This window comes from Balaenoptera borealis (assembly GCF_965194805.1).
Source record: "Balaenoptera borealis genome assembly, chromosome: 9".
Taxonomy (NCBI): domain Eukaryota; kingdom Metazoa; phylum Chordata; class Mammalia; order Artiodactyla; family Balaenopteridae; genus Balaenoptera; species Balaenoptera borealis.
Genome location: NC_138873.1, coordinates 21,009,871 through 21,022,626, shown reverse-complemented (window position 1 = coordinate 21,022,626; position 12,756 = coordinate 21,009,871). Strand labels below are relative to the sequence as shown.

The window sequence follows — 12,756 nt, the reverse complement described above, 5'->3', positions numbered from 1 at the left end:
GTATTCCAACCTGGCTCTGGAGCCAAAGTATGCCAGGTTGGAATACGGTTTTGTACTTTCTAAACGTGTGACCATGGGCATATTGCTTAACCTCTGAGGTTATCCTCTGTATGTTCAGCCTTTGATTATGAAGGAGAGGGTATAACTGAGGGAGCAAAGTCCTGGAGGAGAGAAGACGGGTCTTAACTAAGAGAGATACATCTGAGGCTGGAGAAGAGAACAATAAACAGCAGGGGTGGGGAAGGATGAATGGGAAGGAAGCAGTTCACAATTTATAGCCTCTTTTTTTTTTTTTTTTTTTTTTAAATGAGGTAGGATGTCAGGTTGTTTGCTGAGAGTAAGTGGGGTACAGTTGTGCTGAACTAAAAATATTTATGTATCTGGTAAGAGCTGAGCAGAATTAAGACCATCTAAAGGAAGAAGAGATTCACATCCCCTTGATATACTATTCCAGAATATAAACCCATTGTGTGAAATGCTAGGTACCTCCTGCGCTAATTATTAGTTAGTTCTTCTCTTTCTTTCTCTTGACCTTGACTAGTTGAACTCAAGTACAGTAAACGTGCCCATAATGCAATCCCACTGGAAGGTATTTGATACCAGCAACCAGAGCTCAGTCAGCTTTCCTGCCCAGACCCTTCTCAAGGAAATTTTCTTTTGTGTGTTGTTCTCCTGTCCTCTGCCTGAGGAGAGAAAAACATCTCTACACCCTTTTAAGGTTAGCCTTTCTTCTATGTTTCTGTCTCCATAATTAGATTATAAGCTTACTCTAGGGAATAAATTCATGCCTTACAAAGAATAAGCACATAATATTTAAATACACCTCTGTCCTGGTCATCTCAATAATTGAGACTCTACACATATCTCTGAAATAAATTACAACATAGAAAAGTAGATTTTTTTCCTTATGTGCTTCCAAAGATGTATTTAGGCACATATTTAAAACTCTAAAAATCTATTTGCACAGTTTTCTTTTAACCATCAAGCTCTTATCTTTCCAAAGTATCAGTCAGTGCAATCCCTGCCCAAATTATCACAAATTCCAAATTAGTGATTTTTCCTATAATTTATGAAAAACCCCAATTTAAGGAACTGTATCTGTTACTCTTTTTTTTATATATAAATATCTTCAGGCAAAATCCACTAACATTTAGAAATTAAATGAGAAAAATAAAATATTAAATCAGTTTTAAAATTAGTATGTAATATTTAACAACTCTATTATAATCAGCTGTAGACTTTATCATAATCAGATAATGTATAGGACATTGCCTAAATTAGTTACTTTATTTCCCCAAGTTTCTCTATATGCCATGCAATTAAATTACAAAACAAATATGTTTCAAAAAATAACGAAACCACTCAATACAGGAAACCGCAATAAAAGTATAGGACACAGGGAAACCAGTAACTGCAACGAGTGTGTGTTTAAAGAAAAAAAAATCTGTTCAGGCGTATATTCAGAAGCCAGATAACTTCTACTAGTACTTTCATCACACAAATTCTACTTTATTGCTATGAATGCTTTAGGTAAACAACACACACACTCAAATGATAGCTAAGGATAATCATACACCTCTATTTTTGTCACAAACACTATCTTACCTGATGCCCTTTAAACCAATGTGTTTCAAATGTTTTTGACCACGACCAATAGTAAAGAAAAATTTTCATGTTGCAACCTAATATAAACATATAATCATGGAATAAAAGTGTTACATAATATTTACCTTACTAGCTTTGATGCACTCTAAGATTTTTTAAATTCTTTTTTTTTTTTAAATGCTGGTTCCATTCTACCAAATTAAAACTCAAGATTTTGGAAAAATATTGTTCCAATTTCTTTATTTTACTCACATATCATTTTTAATAGCATGATCTTAGGTTACTATTCAGAAACTGAATACGATTTGCCCTAGGACACTCTCACAGACAGCGAATCTCTCTGCATCCATACAATTCTGCATAGGATGGAAAAGAGTGGACCACAAACAAGGGGAGAGTAAAGAAAAGGCAGACAGAACCATCCTGCTGATCATCAACCAGGGTCCTCCAAAATTACGTGAGATAGTGTGGCGTAGAGGTTAGAACACTGAACTGAGGATCGAGTCCCAATTCTACCATGTTGGGCAAGACACTTTGGAGAGCTTTAATTTTCTCATCGGTAATGAATAACATGGGGCAGGGGCGCAGTCTTGTGCCCACGACTCTATTCCCAGAGTCTAGAACAGTGTTTGGCCAGGTAGTAGGTGCTCAATAGAAATTGTTAAATGAATGGATGGATGAGTAAGTATCTTGTTCATATGGTTGTAAGCAGGATGTCATCCAAATACGGGATTTTGTTTCTAAATTCAGTCTGAAATAAGTGGAGAAACAGTACGCTGGCAGCTTCACATTACTCTGTGATTGATTAAGTGCTTTCCTCTTTTTTTCCTAGAAAAAAAGGTGGGGGTGGGTTGGGGGGGACAGAACTTTCTTTCTGTATTTTTCCTTCTCCACCAGCTACTCCTTATGAATGTAAACAGTATGTGTAACCCTCTCTCTACATCCAGTGTATGTGTAACATTGGCGCCCTTTTAAACCACAAATGTAAAAATTGAGCTACCTACCTTCATGCATGTAAGCCATTTAACTCTCTCTTGGTGTCAAAAATTGAGATGATTGAATAGGGTCACAGAAAGAAATTATAAGTCACAGTGCTCACTTTTTCAACTTAACATCAATCTGGTAAATATTTCTATAAAGGAGGATGAAATTATTTATTTTAATTGATGCTCAATCAGATTGGATTATCCTTATTATCGATAACCTCACATTGCCCAAACAAATCAGTCATTTATTTCATTAGTCATTAATTCTTGAGTTCTTTTAAGTACAGTATCATGCCAGCTTCTATGAGGAATACAAAAGATGCCAGTCCTTGCAATCTTAACATGATTTATCATGAAACTGTCCACTAACTACATAAAATATTATCTGATTAAGTATAACCTATATACTAGAGTCCTTAAGAGATTTGGACAAAAAGAAATGTTTACCTTCATAAAGAAACTTATCATCTAAAAGTCCTGACTTCAGGGACGGCCAAAAATGGCAAATGATTAGCCATTTTCTTCATCCTCTAGTACCCATGTCAGGCCAGTTATTGGAACTTAGATATGATCTCAGAATCTTTCTCAACACATCACTCTAGCCACAATCAAGTATGATGAAACTTATTTTTCATCTCTGGGCTCAAGCCTTGTAAGGGTTGGAGAAAAGTCTTCGCTTACATTATCTAACACATGAACCCCGTCCAAGTACACACCCAAAAGAACACCATCAACTCCTAAATCCATCAAAGAAGAGGTATTCATTTCTCTACATGGTCTAACAAAATGATACTAGTTTACTTTAGGTCTTAAATTACTTATGTCAAATGGTGATTGTATCTATAAATCCAATAAAATAAGATACTTTATCATAAAGGCTCATTCCATAACAAATCACATGAATGAAATTATAAAAACTAATGTGTTCATTGTAACAAACAATACAAAAGCACCTAAAGTAGAAATTCCAAGTTTACTGGCCCTTCTAATAGTCCATTCCCCAGAGGTGGCCACAATTAAGTTTGGTGTATATCCTTCAAACTTCTTTTATATTTACAAAAGGAAAAATAAAATGTGTGTGCGTGTGTATTCATGTGTGAGCTATACTAGTTTACCAAAATATTTCTGGCAAATTTAAAATTTGTAAATGAAATACAGTATTTAAATAATAGATGACTGATAATGCAAATTTTAAAGCCATTTAATTTTATTGTAATGCCATTTTATTTTATATCTAACACAGCTTAGTGTCAAAATGAAACACGGGAAAAATGCATTAACCCAGTGCTTTTTCAACATGAAAGATGTTCCAAATACATGTTTCATATTTCATAATGAAAGATTCCACCCAAATCTTGTTAAAGCTCAAAAAAATGGAACTTTCAATTGAAAAACATCCTGAACAGATGGTGGTACCACATAGATTGAAAAAGAAATATCTAATTTGTGTTTATATGAGAAACGTGAAATATGAGAAATGTGCACCGAGAGGCACATCCATAGATATTCATGAAAACACTTGCCCTAAAGCACAGGTTGTTCAGCAGAGAAGGAAGCTTGCTGAGCGCTTAGTTTAACACTTTCATTTTATATATAAGGAAGCAGACTCAAAGGTCACAAAGCCAAGAACAGAGGCAGCACCAGAACCGCAACCCACGGTCTCTTGCTGTGCTTGCTGTACAAAACCGTGCTGCCTCGGCATTCTTTAACGTGAGGAATTGTATTATATAGATGAGGGTTTTCTTAAAATATATATATGGTTTAAACACAATTGCCTTTGTTTCCAAATCTCACTTCTTAGCATCCTGGATGCCTCTATCTCAGGACCCCTAGCCACCCCCAAGCCTGCAATTCTTTCTCCTCTGCTCCAAGCTGGATCCTCCACTCTCTTCCATTAGCAACTCTCCTGTTGGTTCATCTCCCCTCTGCCCAGAACCCTGCCCTACATTCATCCTTAGCAAAGTCTTGAGGCTCAAAAATGGGAAATGTGGCTGTGCTCATCTCCAGATTGGGAGCCACAACTGTCAGAGAGATAAATCATAAGTCAAGGTGGCTTTAGGAAAGCCAAAGGTACATTTCTATTATTAATGATAATCAGGCCTGGGAGAGAGAATCTGATCCCCACAAACAATTACACAGCCAACGTCCTGACTCGAGTACGATATTCACAGGCAGATTTACTTTCCAAATACAGGGCAGCCCTATAATTCGGGATAAAATTTAACCTTTGAAAGCTCACATAATAGTGGCGCTCTTACTTTTGAAAACATACACCCTTTTTCATAACGATATCATATCAGAAGCTCAACATAGAAAACAGATAAAAATTCAACAGATGAGTTGAAGGAGCAACAAGGTAAAAGACTATTTGCTTTACTTTTCCCTCATCTCCTCTCCCAATCCACACCCACCTTTGAGCACTCCTGAGGAATCCACAGATCCAGAGAACAAGTTTGAGAACCACTACTGTATATATTTTGACACATTCACCTTTATTAAGCAATGTCAACACCTATATAAGACAGGGTAAATGACGTGTGTGAAAACACTGTAAATTGATAATAATGGAAAGTGTTCTATTTATCTGGTGGCTAAAAACTTCATGCTCTTATTTTCCCCAAACATGAATGAACTATTTATAAATACCTTCTTCTGTATTGGATGATACGTATATTAAAAGCCATTTTTTTCTGATCACAAATGCACCCCACATGTATCCCTGGCCAAGGACTATTTCATCCACGGCAGGAGGAGGGCATGCCCCAGCACCAGTTGCTCAGGCATGCTGCCCAGAGAACCGTACCCTTCCGTGCCTCAGGTGCCACCTCCCAACACACCCCCAAAATTCCAAACCTTCAAACTGCTGAAGACACTATATTCCCTTTGATCCTCCTCCAAAAAAACCCCACAAAAATTAGTCTTATCAGCTCATGCTTTTAGCCCCTCTCCCCAAAAGCCCAGGCTAGGTAATTGTGCTCCTGGGGTAAGGGGTTATTAGGGGTGGGCAGTTGCCAAATACCATCCTATCCCATCCCCCCCCACACACCACTCCCCTCCATCTCTCTTACCTCTAGATGCTTCTTCTCTCTTCCTCAGCTCAAAGTCCTCAGGTTCGTGGACTCACACAAATTGATGCTTGAGGAACCTATTATTATTGCAGTTGTACCTTCAGCCAGATGTTGATCCAAGATGAGGCCAATACTTGATTATCTCTGATAAGAGTGACTCCAAGTTCACACACCTCTACTGAAGCTAAAATTGGTGTAGTTGCCAAAATAGTACTCAAAAGTACTAGACTTTCTCCAAAGAGAAATGACCTCCAATTTGGGCGAGATGATCATAACTAAATAAATCAAAATCATAAACATCTGACATGTGGTTGACAAATATAAGTAAAGGCTGGTGGTGATATCTGGGAGTCTAGGAAAGGAGACTTGAAGAAGAGCATTTCATCCGGCGAGGCGTCTCTACCACGTGCAATCATGTGCAAGGGGGAGGCTGGCCGGCCAGCCTGCCAGCAAGGAAGTCCTTGTTCATGAACAGGTGAAGGGCATATCATAGGCTTCCATGGCTTTGTGAATCAGTCAACTCTTTTGTTCTCTTTTCTCAGCAAGTAGCCCTCCAGCCTTTAACTGGTTTCCCCTGCCGTGAGGAAAATGCCTAAACCTGGCTGCGAAAAAGTAAATGGGTCTGCTAGGCACTTTCATCTTTCAGATATAACTTAATAATCTGAAAATGGGATGTGTTAGATTCTTATGAGTTAACTTAGTGCGACCCAAACCCACAGGTCTTGCTAAGGTGCATCCAACATCTGGGCAAGACTCAAGAGCCTTTGTGTCTAATAATGAAGGTCCCAATCAAAGTCATCTCCCGATACCTCCCCTCCAGTTCCCTTTCCCAGAGATCCTGTGACTTCCTCATCTCTAACCCCTGTTCCCAATAATAGAGAAGAATCACTTATACTTTGATAAAACTGTTCACACCCCTAGCCCTAATTCTAACCCTAACTTTCCCAGATATTTTTGATACATTTAGCAAATGCATTCAACAAATAGATACTGCCTATCATAGCCACTCAAGAAATCTTCTCTCATGTCTTGTGAATTTCCGGGAGCCCGTCAGAGGAAGCTCTGTCTTGCCACTAATATTCTTCCATCCTGAAGGCTTCCCAGCAAGTAAATGTGCTTTAGTCTTTTGGGATACCTGGGGTGGTTCTGGGGCATCAGCCTCGAGGTCTCAGTTATTTGTACCTTTACTCTTTCATCTCTCTATCCCTAATGCCACCCACTGTTCCTGCATCCCCAGGTGATGGGGATTTGAAAGGCCATTCTCACTCTGCAGCAAGGACACGTCCCTTCTCCCCCTCCAGGAAGCTTTCTCAAACTCTTTGAGAGCCCTCTGATCTCTTCTTTTCAGGAGACCGAGCCACACCTATTTAGCATTTATATTAATTGCACCCTAGGCTAAGTGCTGACTTTCTACCTTCCAGTATCACCTATAGCATCCAACACTATCCTGGGCACATACATTTTTAATTGCTTGATTGAGAAGGTCAAAAATGATGAATTGAAAGATATGAAATTGGGGGCCATCTGCACCTGAAAGTAGAAAGGTCATCTATGAAGATTAAGTACACTTCTTCATGAGAAAAAAATGAACCAACGATGAGGGGCTACTCAAAAACATTCTTCCTTTATGCATTTCTGTATCTTTGTACAATAAAGAGATTCTTGGTCATACTTTTCCACTGCAAATTACCAATTAACATCCTAATTAAAATCTGACCCACATCTATGAGCTCTCAGTACAGAGCCATGATCCCTTCCCCCCCACCTCTTCCGGGACCAAACACATGTATGTGAAAGGGGATATGCTAGGAAATATTATTTCTGCACCAGAACCACCAGCTGCAGATGAAAGCAGTTAAGTCGCTGAGCAATAAAGCTGACTATTTTTTCTAGTAATATTACAACACATTACTGGAAGTTGGAGAGAGGGGTTCCCCCTTTGAAAGCTCTTCCATGTGTGACTTCCTTATGGCTTTCCCACTGTCTTCCCCTACCCCCTGTAGGAACTGACTCCCACCTATAAACCTCAAAGAAAAACGTAATTTATGTAGAAATCAACAATAAGTGGAAAGTCACCGGGTGACAGTGTGTGTGGACAGTGGCAACAGATGCCCATGATTACAGACTCTGCGCCTTTAAACTCCAGGGAGAGGAAACCTCAGCCATAGCCGAATCAGCAACAGCATGAAGCAGGACAAAGGCACAGGACTAAATTGCAGGAGACATAGCTTCTCACTTCAGTTCATCTACCCATTAGCTTATACGACTTTAGCTGCTAAAGTTTAGCAAGTCAGCCTCTCCCAATTCCAGTGTCTTCAGCTGGAAAGAAGAACAGTGCTATCTGCCCAGTTTACGAGTGCTTCCACTAGGATCCAGTAAGGTTAGAGAAGAAAAACAAGAGCAGAGGCCACTCCTGATTGAGGCTTTATCACAGCCAGGTGTCCAGATTTACAGCATCATAGCTGTTAATCCTCACAAGCCTCCTGGAGCTCACATTAACATCTTCATTTTACAAATGAGCAGACACAGCTAGTTAAGGCCCTTGCCCAAGGTCACTAGCTAGTACATTATTCAAACTCGGGGCTCTTTAGCCTATGCTTTAACTACTACATTATACTGCCTCTCTCTGTTTTTGAAATAACATTGAAAACTAAGAGTCTATAAACATGTTCAATCAAAATGTAAGACAACAGATCCCCAAAGAAGCTGGCAGCCATATTTGATTCACCCATTTCTTTTTGACTCTTTTCCCAGTAAGTGCTTACTTCTGCCCCTTTCTTCCACCAATTTTGGCAAACTCCTTTCTCCTCCTGAACTCTTTCTTCTAGTTATTCCCTTTTTATTCCTCTTACAGTTTTCCTTTTATGTCCCTCTCCTCTATTAAATCATTTTAAGCTTTCCTAATTAACACTATGAGAACCACCCAAAAAAAGTATAACCTTTAAAAGTGCATGTAATTAAAAGAACTTACCTAAATATTATTAAGTGGAACTAAATATTTAGAAAGAATGTAGGAAAAAAAAAAAAGAATGTAGGACATTTACATTTTTTCTTTTTGTTTGCTTAACAACCTCTTTCTTGATTAACTTTAGACATAGCTGAGACTTTTACAAAGGTAAAATGACAGAAAGCCTAGTAAATTTTTAAAAGAGTCATCATGAAACCAGAAGTCATTTCTACTTTAGACTGTCAGCATATGATTACACGAGAATTTCATCAGATTGAAGAGTAAGAACACAGATTTGACTATACACAGAATCCTAAATTCTCAAAGCTTTTGCAGAAGGGCGCTATTTTCCCATTCCAGTGTTGCCTCTTATTGATGCCCTTCCCCCAAAGCTGATGGAGCTTCTCTTTCCTCTGGGTCACATGGCACTTTGTTCATTCTCTACCTGTATTATCATCATAACCAGGTTATGACTGGCATTTTCACGTCAGTCGCCTCCACTAGACAGACATGGCTAGGGCAAAAAACAGCATTTTACTCATCTTTGTATTTTGAGCATGCTTACATCAAGGTCCTCAGCACAAATTTGTTGAATAATGGAACAAAAACTCACATGTAGTAGAAAAACATGCAACCTCAGACAGACTGGGGTTATCACAAGGCAGGACACATTGGTGATTACTGGCTCTTGATTTGCCTAAATGAAAATAATATAAAGCCTTTGGTTTTTGAGAAGAGGAAATATACACGGTGCATTTTTCAAACCATCATCTGCAGGTGGGGCAGGCTGGAGCTTGCCTGCTTTTCATCTGGATGATACTGATTTTCTGAGTTACAGTTTACACCAACACTGTTACAGATCTGATCACCTGAAAACAAACCCCCTCCTTTCCTTTCCAGGCATGGTGATTCTTCCTCTCCCCTCTCGCTTAGTCTACACATCACTTGCAGAACAAATGCACGCATCCTTTGTTGCCACTGCACCAGAATTTTGTATCATTATTCCGATTTCTCCCTTTTCAGCACACTACCACACATCCCATACTATCTTACCTTTAGAACACATTCTTAGGGGCCACTTTACAGATGAGTAAACACTGTGCTTAAAATCTGCTCAATGCCACGCAGTAGAATCCAGTTCTTCTACCTCCTGCTTCCTAACCAGGCAACCCCAGCAAAATCCCCAGGGAAACTTTTACAAAAATGCCCAGGTCAGGGTTTCAGCCCCACCACCTGTGATTCAGGACCTTTGGGGTGGGCCCAATAGGGCTAATTTGAAAAACTCTCCAGGTGCTTATGAGAGGTGCCTCAGGTTAGGCAGCCCCGCACCAGACAACATAAATCTTGTGTGTCATTATGTACTCCATGAACACTTCGGAGTCATTTCTTCTTCCTTTCAAAGATGCTCAATACTACGATACTGAGGTAGCTGCAATAGTTGTCACTTGACTCATTTTTCTCAATAGAACAAGGGGCTCCTGTGGACCTCCTCACACTTGGTAAACGAAACTAGCACCGGGGGTCGTTTTCTCTCTGCAACCCTCCCCCACCAAGACACACACATACACACACACGCACGCACACACGCACGCCTTCGCTGATACCCAAACAACACAGCTGCGCACCTGCAAAGGCTACCGCGACTACCGCCACCCAACAAGGACACCCCGCCCCCGTCATTCTGCTCTGTGCGTCGCCTAGGGTCCCCGGGGTGCCACGGCCCCCGGTCCCTTTTCTCCCGAAGTCTGTGGGGACTTCCCTCGCCTCCACTCTGTCATTTTCTTCCCATCAACTCAGTCTCTCTGGGGACGGGCTACGCTTGAACTTGAGATTCTCACGTTTGGGGTGGTTCAGAAATGATTACCCTGCGGTAACGCAGGCCTCCCGCCCCCTCCGCCTTTGCGCGCCCTGAACTTGGATCAGGCAAAACACGCCCCCCGCGGGAGACGGCTGGGCGAGCGGGAGGTGGCAGCGCCTCCGCTCCCGCGTCACCGTCACCCGCCCCGCCCCGCGCAGGAGCGAGCCGCCGCGGGCTGGAGAGAAAGGGGAAGCACGCCCGGAGCCGCGCAAAGGCGGCCGCCCGCGGCCCGGCCGCCCCGCAGCACGCCCGCGCGGCCTCGCCGGGCGGCCTGCACCCCGCGGCGGCCCCGCGCGGGGCACCTGCCGCCCCGCGGCCGCCCGCGCGCCCACCCGGCCCCTCGCGCCCACCTGAGCGCCGCGCCCCCCGCGCCCGGCTCCGGCGGCCGCCCCGCCCCGCCCCGCGCCTCACTTTCTCGTCCTCCCGACGCGCCGCCAAGTTTCTCTTCCCTGCGAAGTTCCAGAGCCGGACCCCGCGGCCTGGCGCCGGCAGTCGGAGGGAAGCGGGCCGGGCCGGGCGGCCGCGGGGCGAGCGGCGCGGCTCCGGCTCCGGCTCGGCGGCGCGGAAAAGGAGAAGGGGAAGGGGAGGAAGGGGCGGGGAGCCTCGGCGGGGTGATCCCCTCCGACCCCAGCCTGCCCGCCGTAGCTGCTCCGGGGGACTCGTGCGCTGTTTTTCCGCCCCGGCGTTGGCCGCTCTGCCTCTCTCCCAGCGACACCGTTGGCATCACCTCCAGTGGCCAAGAGTTCGGGCTCTGGGGTCAGGCTGCTTCGGTTCAAATCTTGCTCCACTGCTTAACAAGTGTGTTATCTTACGCAATTTACTTCACCCGTCTTTGCAAAATTAGGAAAAGAATAGTACCCGTCCGGGACGAATTGAGATTTTGTGGGGCCTGAAGCGTAAACAATGGGGGGAGGAGTGTTCTTCAAGGGAAGATAGAAAATTAGATGCAGGACTTCGGGGGGGACTCGTGTAAGTAAGGGGGCCTGCTGCTGAAGCCTCATTAGCTTTACGTGTCAAATGCTCTCCGTCAGGTTGTTGCGAGAATTAAATGAGGCGAACGGCGAGAAACGTCTGGAATGGGGCCTGGCACACTCAACAGGTGTTGTTTATCGGGATGATTTCCCTGTAACCGGTCAGGTGGACCTGAGAGGGGAGGAAATGACACTGATTGTCAATTATGTGACAGATGTTTTAAGTACACGTTAATTCATGCACAAACGTTACGCCAATTTTACAGCTCAAAAATCTCAGGCGCAGAGAAGCCATGTAACTTGCTCGTGGCCCATGGTCACACACAACCCAATTCTGTCACATTGCAACTACCCGGTTTTTCCACAATTCCACCTCACGAATGTTGATGTGTAAATATATCACTATAACTTTACTGTTTGAGCAAGAAAAGAAGAAATTCCCCCCATGAGGGAACGAAGTGCCTCAGAAATACCTGTATTTCTGAATTTTCATTGCAGAATTTCCCCAGCTAAGTACAGAAGCAAATGGATTGCCCTTGAAATTACACGGCCTGCATGTGAAGTACCCTGCTGCAAAATCAATAAATGGCTTTACTTAAATGTGTTCAGGTTACACATTTGCTTGCTTGGCTAGCATTATGTGTTTACTTTTTCTATCGATTATTAATACTACTGCAATTCAGATTAATGGGTTTATAAACTATCCCCAAAGGGCTTATAAACTAAGACAAACAATAGCATAATGAAAGGAAGTCTCCTTGTATAAGGCACTTAGAGTATAAAAAATTACATACTTTTGCATCTCATTGAATCTCCACATCTCTTTGCTCTAGTTGTCGTTACCCTCCATGAACAGATGAAATCTCAAAGCTGTGTAAATGTGTCTCTTTTCACACAGATAGCCGGGATTTGAACCCAGTTTTGTTTGAATTCTAAACCTTGGCTCTTTTTCCTACACTTCAGTGAGAAGAGAAGAAACTAACAAAAATACACAAAGTCACATGTCTTGCAAAGTGGGAGAAAAGAAGATATGAATTCTAGTAGTTATTTTCTTAAGTTTCTATAGCAGAAGAACAAAACATAAAGCTTAGACCCACAACTTGTTTTTGTAGAACAAGAAAAAGTGCCTAGTGTAGTGCCAAGGCACATAACAGTGTATTTGTTGAATGAATGAATTCATAAAAGAATTAATGAAGTGGTACTTGGTGGTGCCTATTAAGTCAATGGGTGTGATTCTTGTAAAATGACACCACAGCAAAGAGGTTTTTCTTCCCCCTCTATTTTTTCTCGCTGTCCCCACTCTTGAGTCACTATTGGCCAA

The 12,756-nt window shown here is 42.2% G+C and overlaps 1 protein-coding gene across 7 annotated transcripts in view; it reads right to left on the bottom strand.

Annotated features, from left to right (window-relative positions):
* Positions 1–10,962, bottom strand: part of PLAGL1 (PLAG1 like zinc finger 1) — a 100,156-nt gene extending 89,194 nt beyond the window's left edge. For 5 of the 7 annotated variants that reach the window (XM_082405526.1, XM_082405528.1, XM_082405525.1 and 2 more), the window contains exon 1: positions 5,660–7,171. The gene's annotated coding sequence lies outside the window, so the exon portion shown is untranslated. Of the gene's footprint in view, positions 1–5,659; positions 7,404–10,875 lie in introns of those variants that run through there. The other 2 variants (XM_082405522.1, XM_082405530.1) reach the window with 2 other exon arrangements.
* Positions 10,963–12,756: the final 1,794 nt, after the last annotated feature.